Consider the following 21,780-nt stretch of genomic DNA (forward strand, 5'->3'; position numbering starts at 1 on the left):
AAATATTTACACCGCCATCTGTAAAAAACATGGAAATATCTACACAGTCATCTGTATAAACATGGAAATATCTACACCCCCATCTGTAAAAACATGGAAATATCTACACCGCTGTCTCTACAAACATGGAAATACCTGCACCGCTATCTGTATAAACACGGAAATATCGACACCGCTATCTTTATAAACTTGGAAATATCTACACTGCCATCTCTATAAACATGAAAATATGTCCACCGCTATCTGTATAAACTTGAAAATATGTCCACAGCTATCTGTATAAACATGGAAATATCTACACCGCTATCTGTAGAAACATGGAAATATCTACACCGCTATGTGTATAAACATGGAAATATCTAGACCGCTATCTGTATAAACATGGAAATATCTACACCGCCATCTGTATAAACATGGAAATATGTACACAGTCATCTGTATAAACATGGAAATAACGACACCGCTATGTGTATAAAAATGGAAATATCTACACCGTTATCTATATAAACATGGAAATATCTAGACCGCTATCTGTATAAACATTCAAATATTTACATTGCTATCTGTAAAAACATGGAAATATCTCCTCCGCTATCTCTACAAACATGGAAATATCTACACCGCTATCTGTATAAACATGGAAATATCTACACCGCTATCTGTATAAACAATCAAATATCTACAGTGCTATCTATATAAACATGGAAATATCTCCACCGCTATCTGCATAAACATGGAAATATCTACACCGCTATCTTTATAAACATGGAAATATCTACACTGCAATCTCTATAAACATGGAAACATCTACAACAGTATCTGTGTAAACATGGGAATATCTTCAGAGCTGTCGGTTTAAATATGGAAATATGTACACAGCAATCTGTGTGAGTATGGAAATATCTACAACTCTCTCTCTGTAAACATGGAAATATCTACACCACTATCTGTATAAACCTGGAAATATCTACACCGCTATCTGTATAAACATGGAAATATCTACACCACAATCTGTATAAACATGGATATATCTACACCGCTATCTGTATGAACATGTTAATATCTACACTGCTATCTGTATAAACATGGAAATATCTACTCTGCTATCTGCATAAATATGGAAATATCTACACCGCTATCTTTACAAACATGGAAATGTCAACACCGCTATCTGTATAAACATGGAAATATCTACATGGCTATCCCTAAAAACATGGAAATATCTTCACCGCCTTCTGTATAAACATGGAAATATCTACACTGCCATCTGTATAAACATGGAAATAACTAAACTGCTATCTCTATAAACATTGAAATATCAACACTGCCTTCTGGATATACTTGGAAATACCTACACAGTCATCTGTGTAAACATGGAAATATCTACACAGCCATCTCTATAAACATGGAAATACCTACATCGCTATTTCTATAAACATGAAAATAGCCACACAGCAATCTGTAAAAACATGGAAATATCTACACTGCCATCTGTATAAACATGGAAATATCTACACTGCCATCTGTATACAAATGGAAATATCTACAGAGTCATCTGTATAAACATTGAAATATCTCCACCGCTATCTGTCTAATCATGGAAATATCTCCACCGCTATCTGTATAAACATGGAAATATTTACAGCGTTATCTGTATAAACATGGAAATATTTCCACCGCTATCTGTGTAAACATAGAAATATCTACACCGCTATCTTTATAAACATGGAAATATCTACACCGCAATCTGTGTAAACATGGAAATATCTACACCGCAATCTGTATATACATGGATATATCTACACCGCTATCTGTATAAACATGGAAATATCTACACTGCTATCTGTATAAACATGGAAATATCTACACCGCTATCTGTATAAACATGGGAATATATACACCACGATCTGTATAAACATGGATATATCTACACCGCTATCTGTATAAACATGGAAACATCTACACCGCTATCTGTATAAACATGGAAATATCTACACCGCTATCTGTATAACTATGGAAATATCTACACCGCTATCTCTATAAACATGGAAATGTCTACACCACTGTCTGTATAAACATGGAAATATCTTCATGGCTATCTCTCTAAACATGGAAATATCTACACCGCCATATGTATAAAGATGGAAATAACTGCACAGTCATCTGTATAAACATGGAAATATCTACCCCACTATCTGTATAAACATGGAAATATCTACACTGCAATCTGTATAAACATGGAAATAACTACACAGCCATCTCTATAAACATGGAAATATCTACATCGCTGTCTGTATAAACATGGAAATATCCACACCGCTATCTGCGTAACATGGAAATATTTACACCGCCATCTGTAAAAAACATGGAAATATCTACACAGTCATCTGTATAAACATGGAAATATCTACACCCCCATCTGTAAAAACATGGAAATATCTACACCGCTGTCTCTACAAACATGGAAATACCTGCACCGCTATCTGTATAAACACGGAAATATCGACACCGCTATCTTTATAAACTTGGAAATATCTACACTGCCATCTCTATAAACATGAAAATATGTCCACCGCTATCTGTATAAACTTGAAAATATGTCCACCGCTATCTGTATAAACATGGAAATATCTACACCGCTATCTGTAGAAACATGGAAATATCTACACCGCTATGTGTATAAACATGGAAATATCTAGACCGCTATCTGTATAAACATGGAAATATCTACACCGCCATCTGTATAAACATGGAAATATGTACACAGTCATCTGTATAAACATGGAAATAACGACACCGCTATGTGTATAAAAATGGAAATATCTACACCGTTATCTATATAAACATGGAAATATCTAGACCGCTATCTGTATAAACATTCAAATATTTACATTGCTATCTGTAAAAACATGGAAATATCTCCTCCGCTATCTCTACAAACATGGAAATATATACACCGCTATCTGTATAAACATGGAAATATCTACACCGCTATCTGTATAAACAATCAAATATCTACAGCGCTATCTATATAAACATGGAAATATCTCCACCGCTATCTGCATAAACATGGAAATATCTACACCGCTATCTTTATAAACATGGAAATATCTACACTGCAATCTCTATAAACATGGAAACATCTACAACAGTATCTGTGTAAACATGGGAATATCTTCAGAGCTGTCGGTTTAAATATGGAAATATGTACACAGCAATCTGTGTGAGTATGGAAATATCTACAACTCTCTCTCTGTAAACATGGAAATATCTACACCACTATCTGTATAAACCTGGAAATATCTACACCGCTATCTGTATAAACATGGAAATATCTACACCACAATCTGTATAAACATGGATATATCTACACCGCTATCTGTATGAACATGTTAATATCTACACTGCTATCTGTATAAACATGGAAATATCTACTCTGCTATCTGCATAAATATGGAAATATCTACACCGCTATCTCTACAAACATGGAAATGTCAACACCGCTATCTGTATAAACATGGAAATATCTACATGGCTATCCCTAAAAACATGGAAATATCTTCACCGCCTTCTGTATAAACATGGAAATATCTACACTGCCATCTGTATAAACATGGAAATAACTAAACTGCTATCTCTATAAACATTGAAATATCAACACTGCCTTCTGGATATACTTGGAAATACCTACACAGTCATCTGTGTAAACATGGAAATATCTACACAGCCATCTCTATAAACATGGAAATACCTACATCGCTATTTCTATAAACATGAAAATAGCCACACAGCAATCTGTAAAAACATGGAAATATCTACACTGGCATCTGTATAAACATGGAAATATCTACACTGCCATCTGTATACAAATGGAAATATCTACAGAGTCATCTGTATAAACATTGAAATATCTCCACCGCTATCTGTCTAATCATGGAAATATCTCCACCGCTATCTGTATAAACATGGAAATATTTACAGCGTTATCTGTATAAACATGGAAATATTTCCACCGCTATCTGTGTAAACATAGAAATATCTACACCGCTATCTTTATAAACATGGAAATATCTACACCGCAATCTGTGTAAACATGGAAATATCTACACCGCAATCTGTATATACATGGATATATCTACACCGCTATCTGTATAAACATGGAAATATCTACACTGCTATCTGTATAAACATGGAAATATCTACACCGCTATCTGTATAAACATGGGAATATATACACCACGATCTGTATAAACATGGATATATCTACACCGCTATCTGTATAAACATGGAAACATCTACACCGCTATCTGTATAAACATGGAAATATCTACACCGCTATCTGTATAACTATGGAAATATCTACACCGCTATCTCTATAAACATGGAAATGTCTACACCACTGTCTGTATAAACATGGAAATATCTTCATGGCTATCTCTCTAAACATGGAAATATCTACACCGCCATATGTATAAAGATGGAAATAACTGCACAGTCATCTGTATAAACATGGAAATATCTACCCCACTATCTGTATAAACATGGAAATATCTACACTGCAATCTGTATAAACATGGAAATAACTACACAGCCATCTCTATAAACATGGAAATATCTACATCGCTGTCTGTATAAACATGGAAATATCCACACCGCTATCTGCGTAACATGGAAATATTTACACCGCCATCTGTAAAAAACATGGAAATATCTACACAGTCATCTGTATAAACATGGAAATATCTACACCCCCATCTGTAAAAACATGGAAATATCTACACCGCTGTCTCTACAAACATGGAAATACCTGCACCGCTATCTGTATAAACACGGAAATATCGACACCGCTATCTTTATAAACTTGGAAATATCTACACTGCCATCTCTATAAACATGAAAATATGTCCACCGCTATCTGTATAAACTTGAAAATATGTCCACCGCTATCTGTATAAACATGGAAATATCTACACCGCTATCTGTAGAAACATGGAAATATCTACACCGCTATGTGTATAAACATGGAAATATCTAGACCGCTATCTGTATAAACATGGAAATATCTACACCGCCATCTGTATAAACATGGAAATATGTACACAGTCATCTGTATAAACATGGAAATAACGACACCGCTATGTGTATAAAAATGGAAATATCTACACCGTTATCTATATAAACATGGAAATATCTAGACCGCTATCTGTATAAACATTCAAATATTTACATTGCTATCTGTAAAAACATGGAAATATCTCCTCCGCTATCTCTACAAACATGGAAATATATACACCGCTATCTGTATAAACATGGAAATATCTACACCGCTATCTGTATAAACAATCAAATATCTACAGCGCTATCTATATAAACATGGAAATATCTCCACCGCTATCTGCATAAACATGGAAATATCTACACCGCTATCTTTATAAACATGGAAATATCTACACTGCATTCTCTATAAACATGGAAACATCTACAACAGTATCTGTGTAAACATGGGAATATCTTCAGAGCTGTCGGTTTAAATATGGAAATATGTACACAGCAATCTGTGTGAGTATGGAAATATCTACAACTCTCTCTCTGTAAACATGGAAATATCTACACCACTATCTGTATAAACCTGGAAATATCTACACCGCTATCTGTATAAACATGGAAATATCTACACCACAATCTGTATAAACATGGATATATCTACACCGCTATCTGTATGAACATGTTAATATCTACACTGCTATCTGTATAAACATGGAAATATCTACTCTGCTATCTGCATAAATATGGAAATATCTACACCGCTATCTCTACAAACATGGAAATGTCAACACCGCTATCTGTATAAACATGGAAATATCTACATGGCTATCCCTAAAAACATGGAAATATCTTCACCGCCTTCTGTATAAACATGGAAATATCTACACTGCCATCTGTATAAACATGGAAATAACTAAACTGCTATCTCTATAAACATTGAAATATCAACACTGCCTTCTGGATATACTTGGAAATACCTACACAGTCATCTGTGTAAACATGGAAATATCTACACAGCCATCTCTATAAACATGGAAATACCTACATCGCTATTTCTATAAACATGAAAATAGCCACACAGCAATCTGTAAAAACATGGAAATATCTACACTGCCATCTGTATAAACATGGAAATATCTACACTGCCATCTGTATACAAATGGAAATATCTACAGAGTCATCTGTATAAACATTGAAATATCTCCACCGCTATCTGTCTAATCATGGAAATATCTCCACCGCTATCTGTATAAACATGGAAATATTTACAGTGTTATCTGTATAAACATGGAAATATTTCCACCGCTATCTGTGTAAACATAGAAATATCTACACCGCTATCTTTATAAACATGGAAATATCTACACCGCAATCTGTGTAAACATGGAAATATCTACACCGCAATCTGTATATACATGGATATATCTACACCGCTATCTGTATAAACATGGAAATATCTACACTGCTATCTGTATAAACATGGAAATATCTACACCGCTATCTGTATAAACATGGGAATATATACACCACGATCTGTATAAACATGGATATATCTACACCGCTATCTGTATAAACATGGAAACATCTACACCGCTATCTGTATAAACATGGAAATATCTACACCGCTATCTGTATAACTATGGAAATATCTACACCGCTATCTCTATAAACATGGAAATGTCTACACCACTGTCTGTATAAACATGGAAATATCTTCATGGCTATCTCTCTAAACATGGAAATATCTACACCGCCATATGTATAAAGATGGAAATAACTGCACAGTCATCTGTATAAACATGGAAATATCTACCCCACTATCTGTATAAACATGGAAATATCTACACTGCAATCTGTATAAACATGGAAATAACTACACAGCCATCTCTATAAACATGGAAATATCTACATCGCTGTCTGTATAAACATGGAAATATCCACACCGCTATCTGCGTAACATGGAAATATTTACACCGACATCTGTAAAAAACATGGAAATATCTACACAGTCATCTGTATAAACATGGAAATATCTACACCCCCATCTGTAAAAACATGGAAATATCTACACCGCTGTCTCTACAAACATGGAAATACCTGCACCGCTATCTGTATAAACACGGAAATATCGACACCGCTATCTTTATAAACTTGGAAATATCTACACTGCCATCTCTATAAACATGAAAATATGTCCACCGCTATCTGTATAAACTTGAAAATATGTCCACCGCTATCTGTATAAACATGGAAATATCTACACCGCTATCTGTAGAAACATGGAAATATCTACACCGCTATCTGTATAAACATGGAAATATCTAGACCGCTATCTGTATAAACATGGAAATATCTACACCGCCATCTGTATAAACATGGAAATATGTACACAGTCATCTGTATAAACATGCAAATAACTACACCGCAATGTGTATAAAAATGGAAATATCTACACCGCTATCTATATAAACATGGAAATATCTAGACCGCTATCTGTATAAACATTCAAATATTTACATTGCTATCTGTAAAAACATGGAAATATCTCCTCCGCTATCTCTACAAACATGGAAATATCTACACCGCTATCTGTATAAACATGGAAATATCTACACCGCTATCTGTATAAACAAGCAAATATCTACAGCGCTATCTGTATAAACATGTAAATATCTCCACCGCTATCTGCATAAACCTGGAAATATCTACACCGCTATCTTTATAAACATGGAAATATCTACACTGCAATCTCTATAAACATGGAAACATCTACAAAAGTATCTGTGTAAACATGGGAATATCTTCAGAGCTGTCGGTTTAAATATGGAAATATGTAAACAGCAATCTGTGTGAATATGGAAATATCTACACCTCTGTCTCTGTAAACATGGAAATATCTACACCACTATCTGTATAAACCTGGAAATATCTACACCGCTATCTGTATAAACATGGAAATATCTGCACCACAATCTGTATAAACATGGATATATCTACAACGCTATCTGTATGAACATGTTAATATCTACACTGCTATCTGTATAAACATGGAAATATCTACTCCGCTATCTGCATAAATATGGAAATATCTACACCGCTATCTCTACAAACATGGAAATGTCAACACCGCTATCTGTATAAACATGGAAATATCTACATGGCTATCCCTAAAAACATGGAAATATCTTCACCGCCTTCTGTATAAACATGGAAATATCTACACTGCCATCTGTATAAACATGGAAATAACTAAACTGCTATCTCTATAAACATTGAAATATCAACACTGCCTTCTGGATATACATGGAAATACCTACACAGTCATCTGTGTAAACATGGAAATATCTACACAGCCATCTCTATAAACATGGAAATACCTACATCGCTATTTCTATAAACATGAAAATAGCCACACAGCAATCTGTATAAACATGGAAATATCTACACTCCCATCTGTATAAACATGGAAATATCTACACTGCCATCTGTATAAAAATGGAAATATCTACACAGTCATCTGTATAAACATTGAAATATCTCCACCGCTATCTGTCTAATCATCGAAATATCTCCACCGCTATCTGTATAAACATGGAAATATCTACACCGCTATCTGTATAAACATGGAAATGTCTACACTGCTATCTGTATAAACATGGATATATCTTCTCCGCTATCTGTATAAACATGGAAATATTTACATCGTTATCTGTATAAACATGGAAATATTTCCACCGCAATCTGTGTAAACATAGAAATATCTACACCGCTATCTTTATAAACATGGAAATATCTACACCGCAATCTGTGTAAACATGGAAATATCTACACCGCAATCTGTATATACATGGATATATCTACACCGCTATCTGTATAAACATGGAAATATCTACACCGCTATCTGTATAAACATGGAAATATCTACACCGCTATCTGTATAAACATGGAAATATCTACACCACTATCTGTATAAACGTGGAAATATGTAAACCGCAATCGCTGCAAATATGGAAATATCTACACCTCTATCTCTGTAAATATGGAAATATCTACACCGCTATCTGTATAAACATGGAAATATCTACACCGCTATCTGTATAAACATGGAAATATATACACCACGATCTGTATAAACATGGATATATCTACACCGCTATCTGTATAAACATGGAAGCCTCTACACCGCTATCTGTATAAACATGGAAATATCTACACCGCTATCTGTATAACTATGGAAATATCTACACCGCTATCTCTATAAACATGGAAATGTCTACACCTCTGTCTGTATAAACATGGAAATATCTTCATGGCTATCTCTCTAAACATGGAAATATCTACACCGCCATATGTATAAACATGGAAATACCTACACAGTCATCTGTACAAACATGGAAATATCTACCCGACTATCTGTATAAACATGGAAATATCTACACTGCAATCTGTATAAACATGGAAATAACTACACAGCCATCTATAAACATGGAAATATCTACATCGCTGTCTGTATAAACATGGAAATATCCACACCGCTATCTGCGTAACATGGAAATATTTACACTGCCATCTGTAAAAAAACATGGAAATATCTACACAGTCATCTGTATAAACATGGAAATATCTACACCCCCATCTGTACAAACATGGAAATATCTACACCGCTGTCTCTACAAACATGGAAATACCTGCACCGCTATCTGTATAAACACGGAAATATCGACACCGCTATCTTTATAAACTTGGAAATATCTACACTCCCATCTCTATAAACATGAAAATATGTCCACCGCTATCTGTATAAACTTGAAAATATGTCCACCGCTATCTCTATAAACATGGAAATATCTACACCGCTATCTGTAGAAACATGGAAATATCTACACCGCTATCTGTATAAACATGGAAATATCGAGACCGCTATCTGTATAAACATGGAAATATCTACACCGCCATCTGTGTAAACATGGAAATATGTACACAGTCATCTGTATAAACATGGAAATAACTATACCGCTATGTGTATACAAATGGAAATATCTACACCGTTATCTATATAAACATGGAAATATCTAGACCGCTATCTGTATAAACATTCAAATATTTACATTGCTATCTGTAAAAACATGGAAATATCTCCTCCGCTATCTCTACAAACATGGAAATATCTACACCGCTATCTGTATAAACATGGAAATATCTACACCGCTATCTGTATAAACAAGCAAATATCTACAGCGCTATCTATATAAACATGGAAATATCTCCACCGCTATCTGCATAAACATGGAAATATCTACACCGCTATCTTTATAAACATGGAAATATCTACACTGCAATCTCTATAAACATGGAAACATCTACAACAGTATCTGTGTAAACATGGGAATATCTTCAGAGCTGTTGGTTTAAATATGGAAATATGTACACAGCAATCTGTGTGAATATGGAAATATCTACACCTCTGACTCTGTAAACATGGAAATATCTACACCACTATCTGTATAAACCTGGAAATATCTACACCGCTATCTGTATAAACATGGAAATATCTACACCACAATCTGTATAAACATGGATATATCTACACCGCTATCTGTATGAACATGTTAATATCTACACTGCTATCTGTATAAACATGGAAATATCTACTCCGTTATCTGCATAAATATGGAAATATCTACACCGCTATCTCTATAAACATGGAAATGTCAACACCGCTATCTGTATAAACATGGAAATATCTACATGGCTATCCCTAAAAACATGGAAATATCTTCACCGCCTTCTGTATAAACATGGAAATATCTACACTGCCATCTGTATAAACATGGAAATAACTAAACTGCTATCTCTATAAACATTGAAATATCAACACTGCCTTCTGGATATACATGGAAATACCTACACAGTCATCTGTGTAAACATGGAAATATCTACACAGCCATCTCTATAAACATGGAAATACCTACATCGCTATTTCTATAAACATGAAAATAGCCACACAGCAATCTGTATAAACATGGAAATATCTACACTGCCATCTGTATAAACATGGACATATCTACACTGCCATCTGTATACAAATGGAAATATCTGCACAGTCATCTGTATAAACATTGAAATATCTCCACCGCTATCTGTCTAATCATGGAAATATCTCCACCGCTATCTGTATAAACATGGAAATATCTACACCGCTATCTGTATAAACATGGAAATGTCTACACTGCTCTCTGTATAAACATGTATATATCTTCTCCGCTATCTGTATAAACATGGAAATATTTACATCGTTATCTGTATAAACATGGAAATATTTCCACCGCAATCTGTGTAAACATAGAAATATCTACACCGCTATCTTTATAAACATGGAAATATCTACACCGCAATCTGTGTAAACATGGAAATATCTACACCGCAATCTGTATATACATGGATATATCTAAACCGCTATCGGTATAAACATGGAAATATCTACACCGCTATCTGTATAAACATGGAAATATCTACACCGCTATCTGTATAAACGTGGAAATATGTACACCGCAATCTGTGCAAATATGGAAATATCTACACCTCTATCTCTGTAAATATGGAAATATCTACACCGCTATCTGTATAAACATGGAAATATCTACACCGCTATCTGTATAAACATGGAAATATATACACCACGATCTGTATAAACATGGATATATCTACACCGCTATCTGTATAAACATGGAAACATCTACACCGCTATCTGTATAAACATGGAAATATCTACACCGCTATCTGTATAACTATGGAAATATCTACACCGCTATCTCTATAAACATGGAAATGTCTACACCACTGTCTGTATAAACATGGAAATATCTTCATGGCTATCTCTCTAAACATGGAAATATCTACACCGCCATATGTATAAACATGGAAATACCTACACAGTCATCTGTATAAACATGGAAATATCTACCCCACTATCTGTATAAACATGGAAATATCTACACTGCAATCTGTATAAACATGGAAATAACTACACAGCCATCTATAAACATGGAAATATCTACATCGCTGTCTGTATAAACATGGAAATATCCACACCGCTATCTGCGTAACATGGAAATATTTACACCGCCATCTGTAAAAAACATGGAAATATCTACACAGTCATCTGTATAAACATGGAAATATCTACACCCCCATCTGTAAAAACATGGAAATATCTACACCGCTGTCTCTACAAACATGGAAATACCTGCACCGCTATCTGTATAAACACGGAAATATCGACACCGCTATCTTTATAATCTTGGAAATATCTACACTCCCATCTCTATAAACATGAAAATATGTCCACCGCTATCTGTATAAACTTGAAAATATGTCCACCGCTATCTGTATAAACATGGAAATATCTGCACCGCTATCTGTAGAAACATGGAAATATCTACACCGCTATCTGTATAAACATGGAAATATCTAGACCGCTATCTGTATAAACATGGAAATATCTACACCGCCATCTGTATAAACATGGAAATATGTACACAGTCATCTGTATAAACATGGAAATAACTACACCGCTATGTGTATAAAAATGGAAATATCTACACCGTTATCTATATAAACATGGAAATATCTAGACCGCTATCTGTATAAACATTCAAATATTTACATTGCTATCTGTAAAAACATGGAAATATCTCCTCCGCTATCTCTACAAACACGGAAATATCTACACCGCTATCTGTATAAACATGGAAATATCTACACCGCTATCTGTATAAACAAGCAAATATCTACAGCGCTATCTATATAAACATGGAAATATCTCCACCGCTATCTGCATAAACATGGAAATATCTACACCGCTATCTTTATAAACATGGAAATATCTACACTGCAATCTCTCTAAACATGGAAACATCTACAACAGTATCTGTGTAAACATGGGATTATCTTCAGAGCTGTCGGTTTAAATATGGAAATATGTACACAGCAATCTGTGTGAATATGGAAATATCTACACCTCTGTCTCTGTAAACATGGAAATATCTACTCCGCTATCTGCATAAATATGGAAATATCTACACCGCTATCTCTATAAACATGGAAATGTCAACACCGCTATCTGTATAAACATGGAAATATCTACATGGCTATCCCTAAAAACATGGAAATATCTTCACCGCCTTCTGTATAAACATGGAAATATCTACACTGCCATCTGTATAAACATGGAAATAACTAAACTGCTATCTCTATAAACATTGAAATATCAACACTGCCTTCTGGATATACATGGAAATACCTACACAGTCATCTGTGTAAACATGGAAATATCTACACAGCCATCTGTATAAACATGGAAATACCTACATCGCTATTTCTATAAACATGAAAATAGCCACACAGCAATCTGTATAAACATGGAAATATCTACACTGCCATCTGTATAAACATGGAAATATCTACACTGCCATCTGTATACAAATGGAAATATCTACACAGTCATCTGTATAAACATTGAAATATCTCCACCGCTATCTGTCTAATCATGGAAATAACTCCACCGCTATCTGTATAAACATGGAAATATCTACACCGCTATCTGTATAAACATGGAAATGTCTACACTGCTATCTGTATAAACATGGATATATCTTCTCCGCTATCTGTATAAACATGGAAATATTTACATCGCTATCTGTATAAACATGGAAATATTTCCACCGCAATCTGTGTAAACATAGAAATACCTACACCGCTGTCTTTATAAACATGGAAATATCTACACCGCTATCTGTGTAAACATGGAAATATCTACACCGCAATCTGTATATACATGGATATATCTACACCGCTATCTGTATAAACATGGAAATATCTACACCGCTATCTGTATAAACATGGAAATATCTTCACCGCTCTCTGTATAAACATGGAAATATCTACACCACTATCTGTATAAACGTGGAAATATGTAAACCGCAATCGGTGCAAATATGGAAATATCTACACCTCTATCTCTGTAAATATGGAAATATCTACACCGCTATCTGTATAAACATGGAAATATCTACACCGCTATCTGTATAAACATGGAAATATATACACCACGATCTGTATAAACATGGATATATCTACACCGCTATCTGTATAAACATGGAAACATCTACAGCGCTATCTGTATAAACATGGAAATATCTACACCGCTATCTGTATAACTATGGAAATATCTACACCGCTATCTCTATAAACATGGAAATGTCTACACCACTGTCTGTATAAACATGGAAATATCTTCATGGCTATCTCTCTAAACATGGAAATATCTACACCGCCATATGTATAAACATGGAACTACCTACACAGTCATCTGTACAAACATGGAAATATCTACCCCACTATCTGTATAAACATGGAAATATCTACACTGCAATCTGTATAAACATGGAAATAACTACACAGCCATCTATAAACATGGAAATATCTACATCGCTGTCTGTATAAACATGGAAATATCCACACCGCTATCTGCGTAACATGGAAATATTTACACCGCCATCTGTAAAAAACATGGAAATATCTACACAGTCATCTGTATAAACATGGAAATATCTACACCCCCATCTGTAAAAACATGGAAATATCTACACCGCTGTCTCTACAAACATGGAAATACCTGCACCGCTATCTGTATAAACAAGGAAATATTGACACCGCTATCTTTATAAACTTGGAATTATCTACACTCCCATCTCTATAAACATGAAAATAAGTCCACCGCTATCTGTATAAACTTGAAAATATGTCCACCGCTATCTGTATAAACATGGAAATATCTACACCGCTATCTGTAGAAACATGGAAATATCTACACCGCTATCTGTATAAACATGGAAATATCTAGACCGCTATCTGTATAAACATGGAAATATCTACACCGCCATCTGTGTAAACATGGAAATATGTACACAGTCATCTGTATAAACATGGAAATAACTACACCGCTATGTGTATAAAAATGGAAATATCTACACCGTTATCTATATAAACATGGAAATATCTAGACCGCTATCTGTATAAACATTCAAATATTTACATTGCTATCTGTAAAAACATGGAAATATCTCCTCCGCTATCTCTATAAACATGGAAATATCTACACCGCTATCTGTATAAACATGGAAATATCTACACCGCTATCAGTATAAACAAGCAAATATCTACAGCGCTATCTATATAAACATGGAAATATCTCCACCGCTATCTGCATAAACATGGAAATATCTACACCGCTATCTTTATAAACATGGAAATATCTACACTGCAATCTCTATAAACATGGAAACATCTACAACAGTATCTGTGTAAACATGGGAATATCTTCAGAGCTGTCGTTTTAAATATGGAAATATGTACACAGCAATCTGTGTGAATATGGAAATATCTACACCTCTGTCTCTGTAAACATGGAAATATCTACACCACTATCTGTATAAACCTGGAAATATCTACACCGCTATCTGTATAAACATGGAAATATCTACACCACAATCTGTATAAACATGGATATATCTACACCGCTATCTGTATAAACATGTTAATATCTACACTGCTATCTGTATAAACATGGAAATATCTACTCCGCTATCTGCATAAATATGGAAATATCTACAACGCTATCTCTATAAACATGGAAATGTCAACACCGCTATCTGTATAAACATGGAAATATCTACATGGCTATCCCTAAAAACATGGAAATATCTTCACCGCCTTCTGTATAAACATGGAAATATCTACACTGCCATCTGTATAAACATGGAAATAACTAAACTGCTATCTCTATAGACATTGAAATATCAGCACTGCCTACTGGATATACATGGAAATACCTACACAGTCATCTGTGTAAACATGGAAATATCTACACAGCCATCTCTATAAACATGGAAATACCTACATCGCTATTTCTATAAACATGAAAATAGCCACACAGCAATCTGTATAAACATGGAAATATCTACACTGCCATCTGTATAAACATGGAAATATCTACACTGCCATCTGTATACAAATGGAAATATCTACACAGTCATCTGTATAAACATTGAAATATCTCCACCGCTATCTGTCTAATCATGGAAATATCTCCACCGCTATCTGTATAAACATGGAAATATGTACACAGTCATCTGTATAAACATGGAAATAACTACACCGCTATGTGTATAAAAATGGAAATATCTACACCGTTATCTATATAAACATGGAAATATCTAGACCGCTATCTGTATAAACATTCAAATATTTACATTGCTATCTGTAAAAACATGGAAATATCTCCTCCGCTATCTCTATAAACATGGAAATATCTACACCGCTATCTGTATAAACATGGAAATATCTACACCGCTATCTGTATAAACAAGCAAATATCTACAGCGCTATCTATATAAACATGGAAATATCTCCACCGCTATCTGCATGAACATGGAAATATCTACACCGCTATCTTTATAAACATGGAAATATCTACACTGCAATCTCTCTAAACATGGAAACATCTACAACAGTATCTGTGTAAACATGGGAATATCTTCAGAGCTGTCGTTTTAAATATGGAAATATGTACACAGCAATCTGTGTGAATATGGAAATATCTACACCTCTGTCTCTGTAAACATGGAAATATCTACACCACTATCTGTATAAACCTGGAAATATCTACACCGCTATCTGTATAAACATGGAAATATCTACACCACAATCTGTATAAACATGGATATATCTACACCGCTATCTGTATAAACATGTTAATATCTACACTGCTATCTGTATAAACATGGAAATATCTACTCCGCTATCTGCATAAATATGGAAATATCTACACCGCTATCTCTATAAACATGGAAATGTCAACACCGCTATCTGTATAAACATGGAAATATCTACATGGCTATCCCTAAAAACATGGAAATATCTTCACCGCCTTCTGTATAAACATGGAAATATCTACACTGCCATCTGTATAAACATGGAAATAACTAAACTGCTATCTCTATAAACATTGAAATATCAGCACTGCCTACTGGATATACATGGAAATACCTACACAGTCATCTGTGTAAACATGGAAATATCTACACAGCCATCTCTATAAACATGGAAATACCTACATCGCTATTTCTATAAACATGAAAATAGCCACACAGCAATCTGTATAAACATGGAAATATCTACACTGCCATCTGTATAAACATGGAAATATCTACACTGCCATCTGTATAAAAATGGAAATATCTACACAGTCATCTGTATAAACATTGAAATATCTCCACCGTTATCTGTCTAATCATGGAAATATCTCCACCGCTATCTGTATAAACTTGGAAATATGTACACAGTCATCTGTATAAACATGGAAATAACTACACCGCTATGTGTATAAAAATGGAAATATCTACACCGTTATCTATATAAACATGGAAATATCTAGACCGCTATCTGTATAAACATTCAAATATTTACATTGCTATCTGTAAAAACATGGAAATATCTCCTCCGCTATCTGTATAAACCTGGAAATATCTACACCGCTATCTGTATAAACATGGAAATATCTACACCACAATCTGTATAAACATGGATATATCTACACCGCTATCTGTATAAACATGTTAATATCTACACTGCTATCTGTATAAACATGGAAATATCTACTCCGCTATCTGCATAAATATGGAAATATCTACACCGCTATCTCTATAAACATGGAAATGTCAACACCGCTATCTGTATGAACATGGAAATATCTACACCGCTATCTGTATAAACATGGAAATGTCTACACTGCGATCTGTATAAACATGGATATATCTTCTCCGCTATCTGTATAAACATGGAAATATTTACATCGCTATCTGTATAAACATGGAAATATTTCCACCGCAATCTGTGTAAACATAGAAATATCTACACCGCTGTCTTTATAAACATGGAAATATCTACACCGCTATCTGTGTAAACATGGAAATATCTACACCGCAATCTGTATACACATGGATATATCTACACCGCTATCTGTATAAACATGGAAATATCTACACCGCTATCTGTATAAACATGGAAATATCTACACCGCTCTCTGTATAAACATGGAAATATCTACACCACAATCTGTATAAACGTGGAAATATGTAAACCGCAATCGGTGCAAATATGGAAATATCTACACCTCTATCTCTGTAAATATGGAAATATCTACACCGCTATCTGTATAAACATGGAAATATCTACACCGCTATCTGTATAAACATGGAAATATATACACCACGATCTGTATAAACATGGATATATCTACACCGCTATCTGTATAAACATGGAAACATCTACACCGCTATCTGTATAAACATGGAAATATCTACACCGCTATCTGTATAACTATGGAAATATCTACACCGCTATCTCTATAAACATGGAAATGTCTACACCACTGTCTGTATAAACATGGAAATATCTTCATGGCTATCTCTCTAAACATGGAAATATCTACACCGCCATATGTATAAACATGGAAATATCTACACAGTCATCTGTACAAACATGGAAATATCTACCCGACTATCTGTATAAACATGGAAATATCTACACTGCAATCTGTATAAACATGGAAATAACTACACAGCCATCTATAAACATGGAAATATCTACATCGCTGTCTGTATAAACATGGAAATATCCACACCGCTATCTGCGTAACATGGAAATATTTACACCACCATCTGTAAAAAACATGGAAATATCTACACAGTCATCTGTATAAACATGGAAATATCTACACCCCCATCTGTAAAAACATGGAAATATCTACACCGCTGTCTCTACAAACATGGAAATACCTGCACCGCTATCTGTATAAACACGGAAATATCGACACCGCTATCTTTATAAACTTGGAAATATCTACACTGCCATCTCTATAAACATGAAAATATGTCCACCGCTATCTGTATAAACTTGAAAATATGTCCACCGCTATCTGTATAAACATGGAAATATCTACACCGCTATCTGTAGAAACATGGAAATATCTACACCGCTATCTGTATAAACATGGAAATATCTAGACCGCTATCTGTAGAAACATGGAAATATCTACACCGCCATCTGTATAAACATGGAAATATGTACACAGTCATCTGTATAAACATGGAAATAACTACACCGCTATGTGTATAAAAATGGAAATATCTACACCGTTATCTATATAAACATGGAAATATCTAGACCGCTATCTGTATAAACATTCAAATATTTACATTGCTATCTGTAAAAACATGGAAATATCTCCTCCGCTATCTCTACAAACATGGAAATATCTACACCGCTATCTGTATAAACATGGAAATATCTACACCGCTATCTGTATAAACAAGCAAATATCTACAGCGCTATCTATATAAACATGGAAATATCTCCACCGCTATCTGCATAAACATGGAAATATCTACACCGCTATCTTTATAAACATGGAAATATCTACACTGCAATCTCTATAAACATGGAAACATCAACAACAGTATCTGTGTAAACATGGGAATATCTTCAGAGCTGTCGGTTTAAATATGGAAATATGTACACAGCAATCTGTGTGAATATGGAAATATCTACACCTCTGTCTCTGTAAACATGGAAATATCTACACCACTATCTGTATAAACCTGGAAATATCTACACCGCTATCTGTATAAACATGGAAATATCTGCACCACAATCTGTATAAACATGGATATATCTACAACGCTATCTGTATGAACATGTTTATATCTACACTGCTATCTGTATAAACATGGAAATATCTACTCTGCTATCTGCATAAATATGGAAATATCTACACCGCTATCTCTACAAACATGGAAATGTCAACACCGCTATCTGTATAAACATGGAAATATCTACATGGCTATCCCTAAAAACATGGAAATATCTTCACCGCCTTCTGTATAAACATGGAAATATCTACACTGCCATCTGTATAAACATGGAAATAACTAAACTGCTATCTCTATAAACATTGAAATATCAACACTGCCTTCTGGATATACATGGAAATACCTACACAGTCATCTGTGTAAACATGGAAATATCTACACAGCCATCTCTATAAACATGGAAATACCTACATCGCTATTTCTATAAACATGAAAATAGCCACACAGCAATCTGTATAAACATGGAAATATCTACACCCCCATCTGTATAAACATGGAAATATCTACACTGCCATCTGTATAAAAATGGAAATATCTACACAGTCATCTGTATAAACATTGAAATATCTCCACCGCTATCTGTCTAATCATGGAAATATCTCCACCGCTATCTGTATAAACATGGAAATATTTACAGCGTTATCTGTATAAACATGGAAATATTTCCACCGCTATCTGTGTAAACATAGAAATATCTACACCGCTATCTTTATAAACATGGAAATATCTACACCGCAATCTGTGTAAACATAGAAATATCTACACCGCAATCTGTATATACATGGATATATCTACACCGCTATCTGTATAAACATGGAAATATCTACACTGGTATCTGTATAAACATGGAAATATCTACACCGCTATCTGTATAAACATGGGAATATATACACCACGATCTGTATAAACATGGATATATCTACACCGCTATCTGTATAAACATGGAAACATCTACACCGCTATCTGTATAAACATGGAAATATCTACACCGCTATCTGTATAACTATGGAAATATCTACACCGCTATCTCTATAAACATGGAAATGTCTACACCACTGTCTGTATAAACATGGAAATATCTTCATGGCTATCTCTCTAAACATGGAAATATCTACACCGCCATATGTATAAAGATGGAAATAACTGCACAGTCATCTGTATAAACATGGAAATATCTACCCCACTATCTGTATAAACATGGAAATATCTACACTGCAATCTGTATAAACATGGAAATAACTACACAGCCATCTCTATAAACATGGAAATATCTACATCGCTGTCTGTATAAACATGGAAATATCCACACCGCTATCTGCGTAACATGGAAATATTTACACCGCCATCTGTAAAAAACATGGAAATATCTACACAGTCATCTGTATAAACATGGAAATATCTACACCCCCATCTGTAAAAACATGGAAATATCTACACCGCTGTCTCTACAAACATGGAAATACCTGCACCGCTATCTGTATAAACACGGAAATATCGACACCGCTATCTTTATAAACTTGGAAATATCTACACTGCCATCTCTATAAACATGAAAATATGTCCACCGCTATCTGTATAAACTTGAAAATATGTCCACCGCTATCTGTATAAACATGGAAATATCTACACCGCTATCTGTAGAAACATGGAAATATCTACACCGCTATCTGTATAAACATGGAAATATCTAGACCGCTATCTGTATAAACATGGAAATATCTACACCGCCGTCTGTATAAACATGGAAATATGTACACAGTCATCTGTATAAACATGGAAATAACTACACCGCAATGTGTATAAAAATGGAAATATCTACACCGTTATCTATATAAACATGGAAATATCTAGACCGCTATCTGTATAAACATTCAAATATTTACATTGCTATCTGTAAAAACATGGAAATATCTCCTCCGCTATCTCTACAAACATGGAAATATCTACACCGCTATCTGTATAA

The sequence above is a fragment of the Pan troglodytes genome, chromosome 16 (assembly GCF_028858775.2).
Source record: "Pan troglodytes isolate AG18354 chromosome 16, NHGRI_mPanTro3-v2.0_pri, whole genome shotgun sequence".
Classification (NCBI taxonomy): Eukaryota; Metazoa; Chordata; class Mammalia; order Primates; family Hominidae; genus Pan; species Pan troglodytes.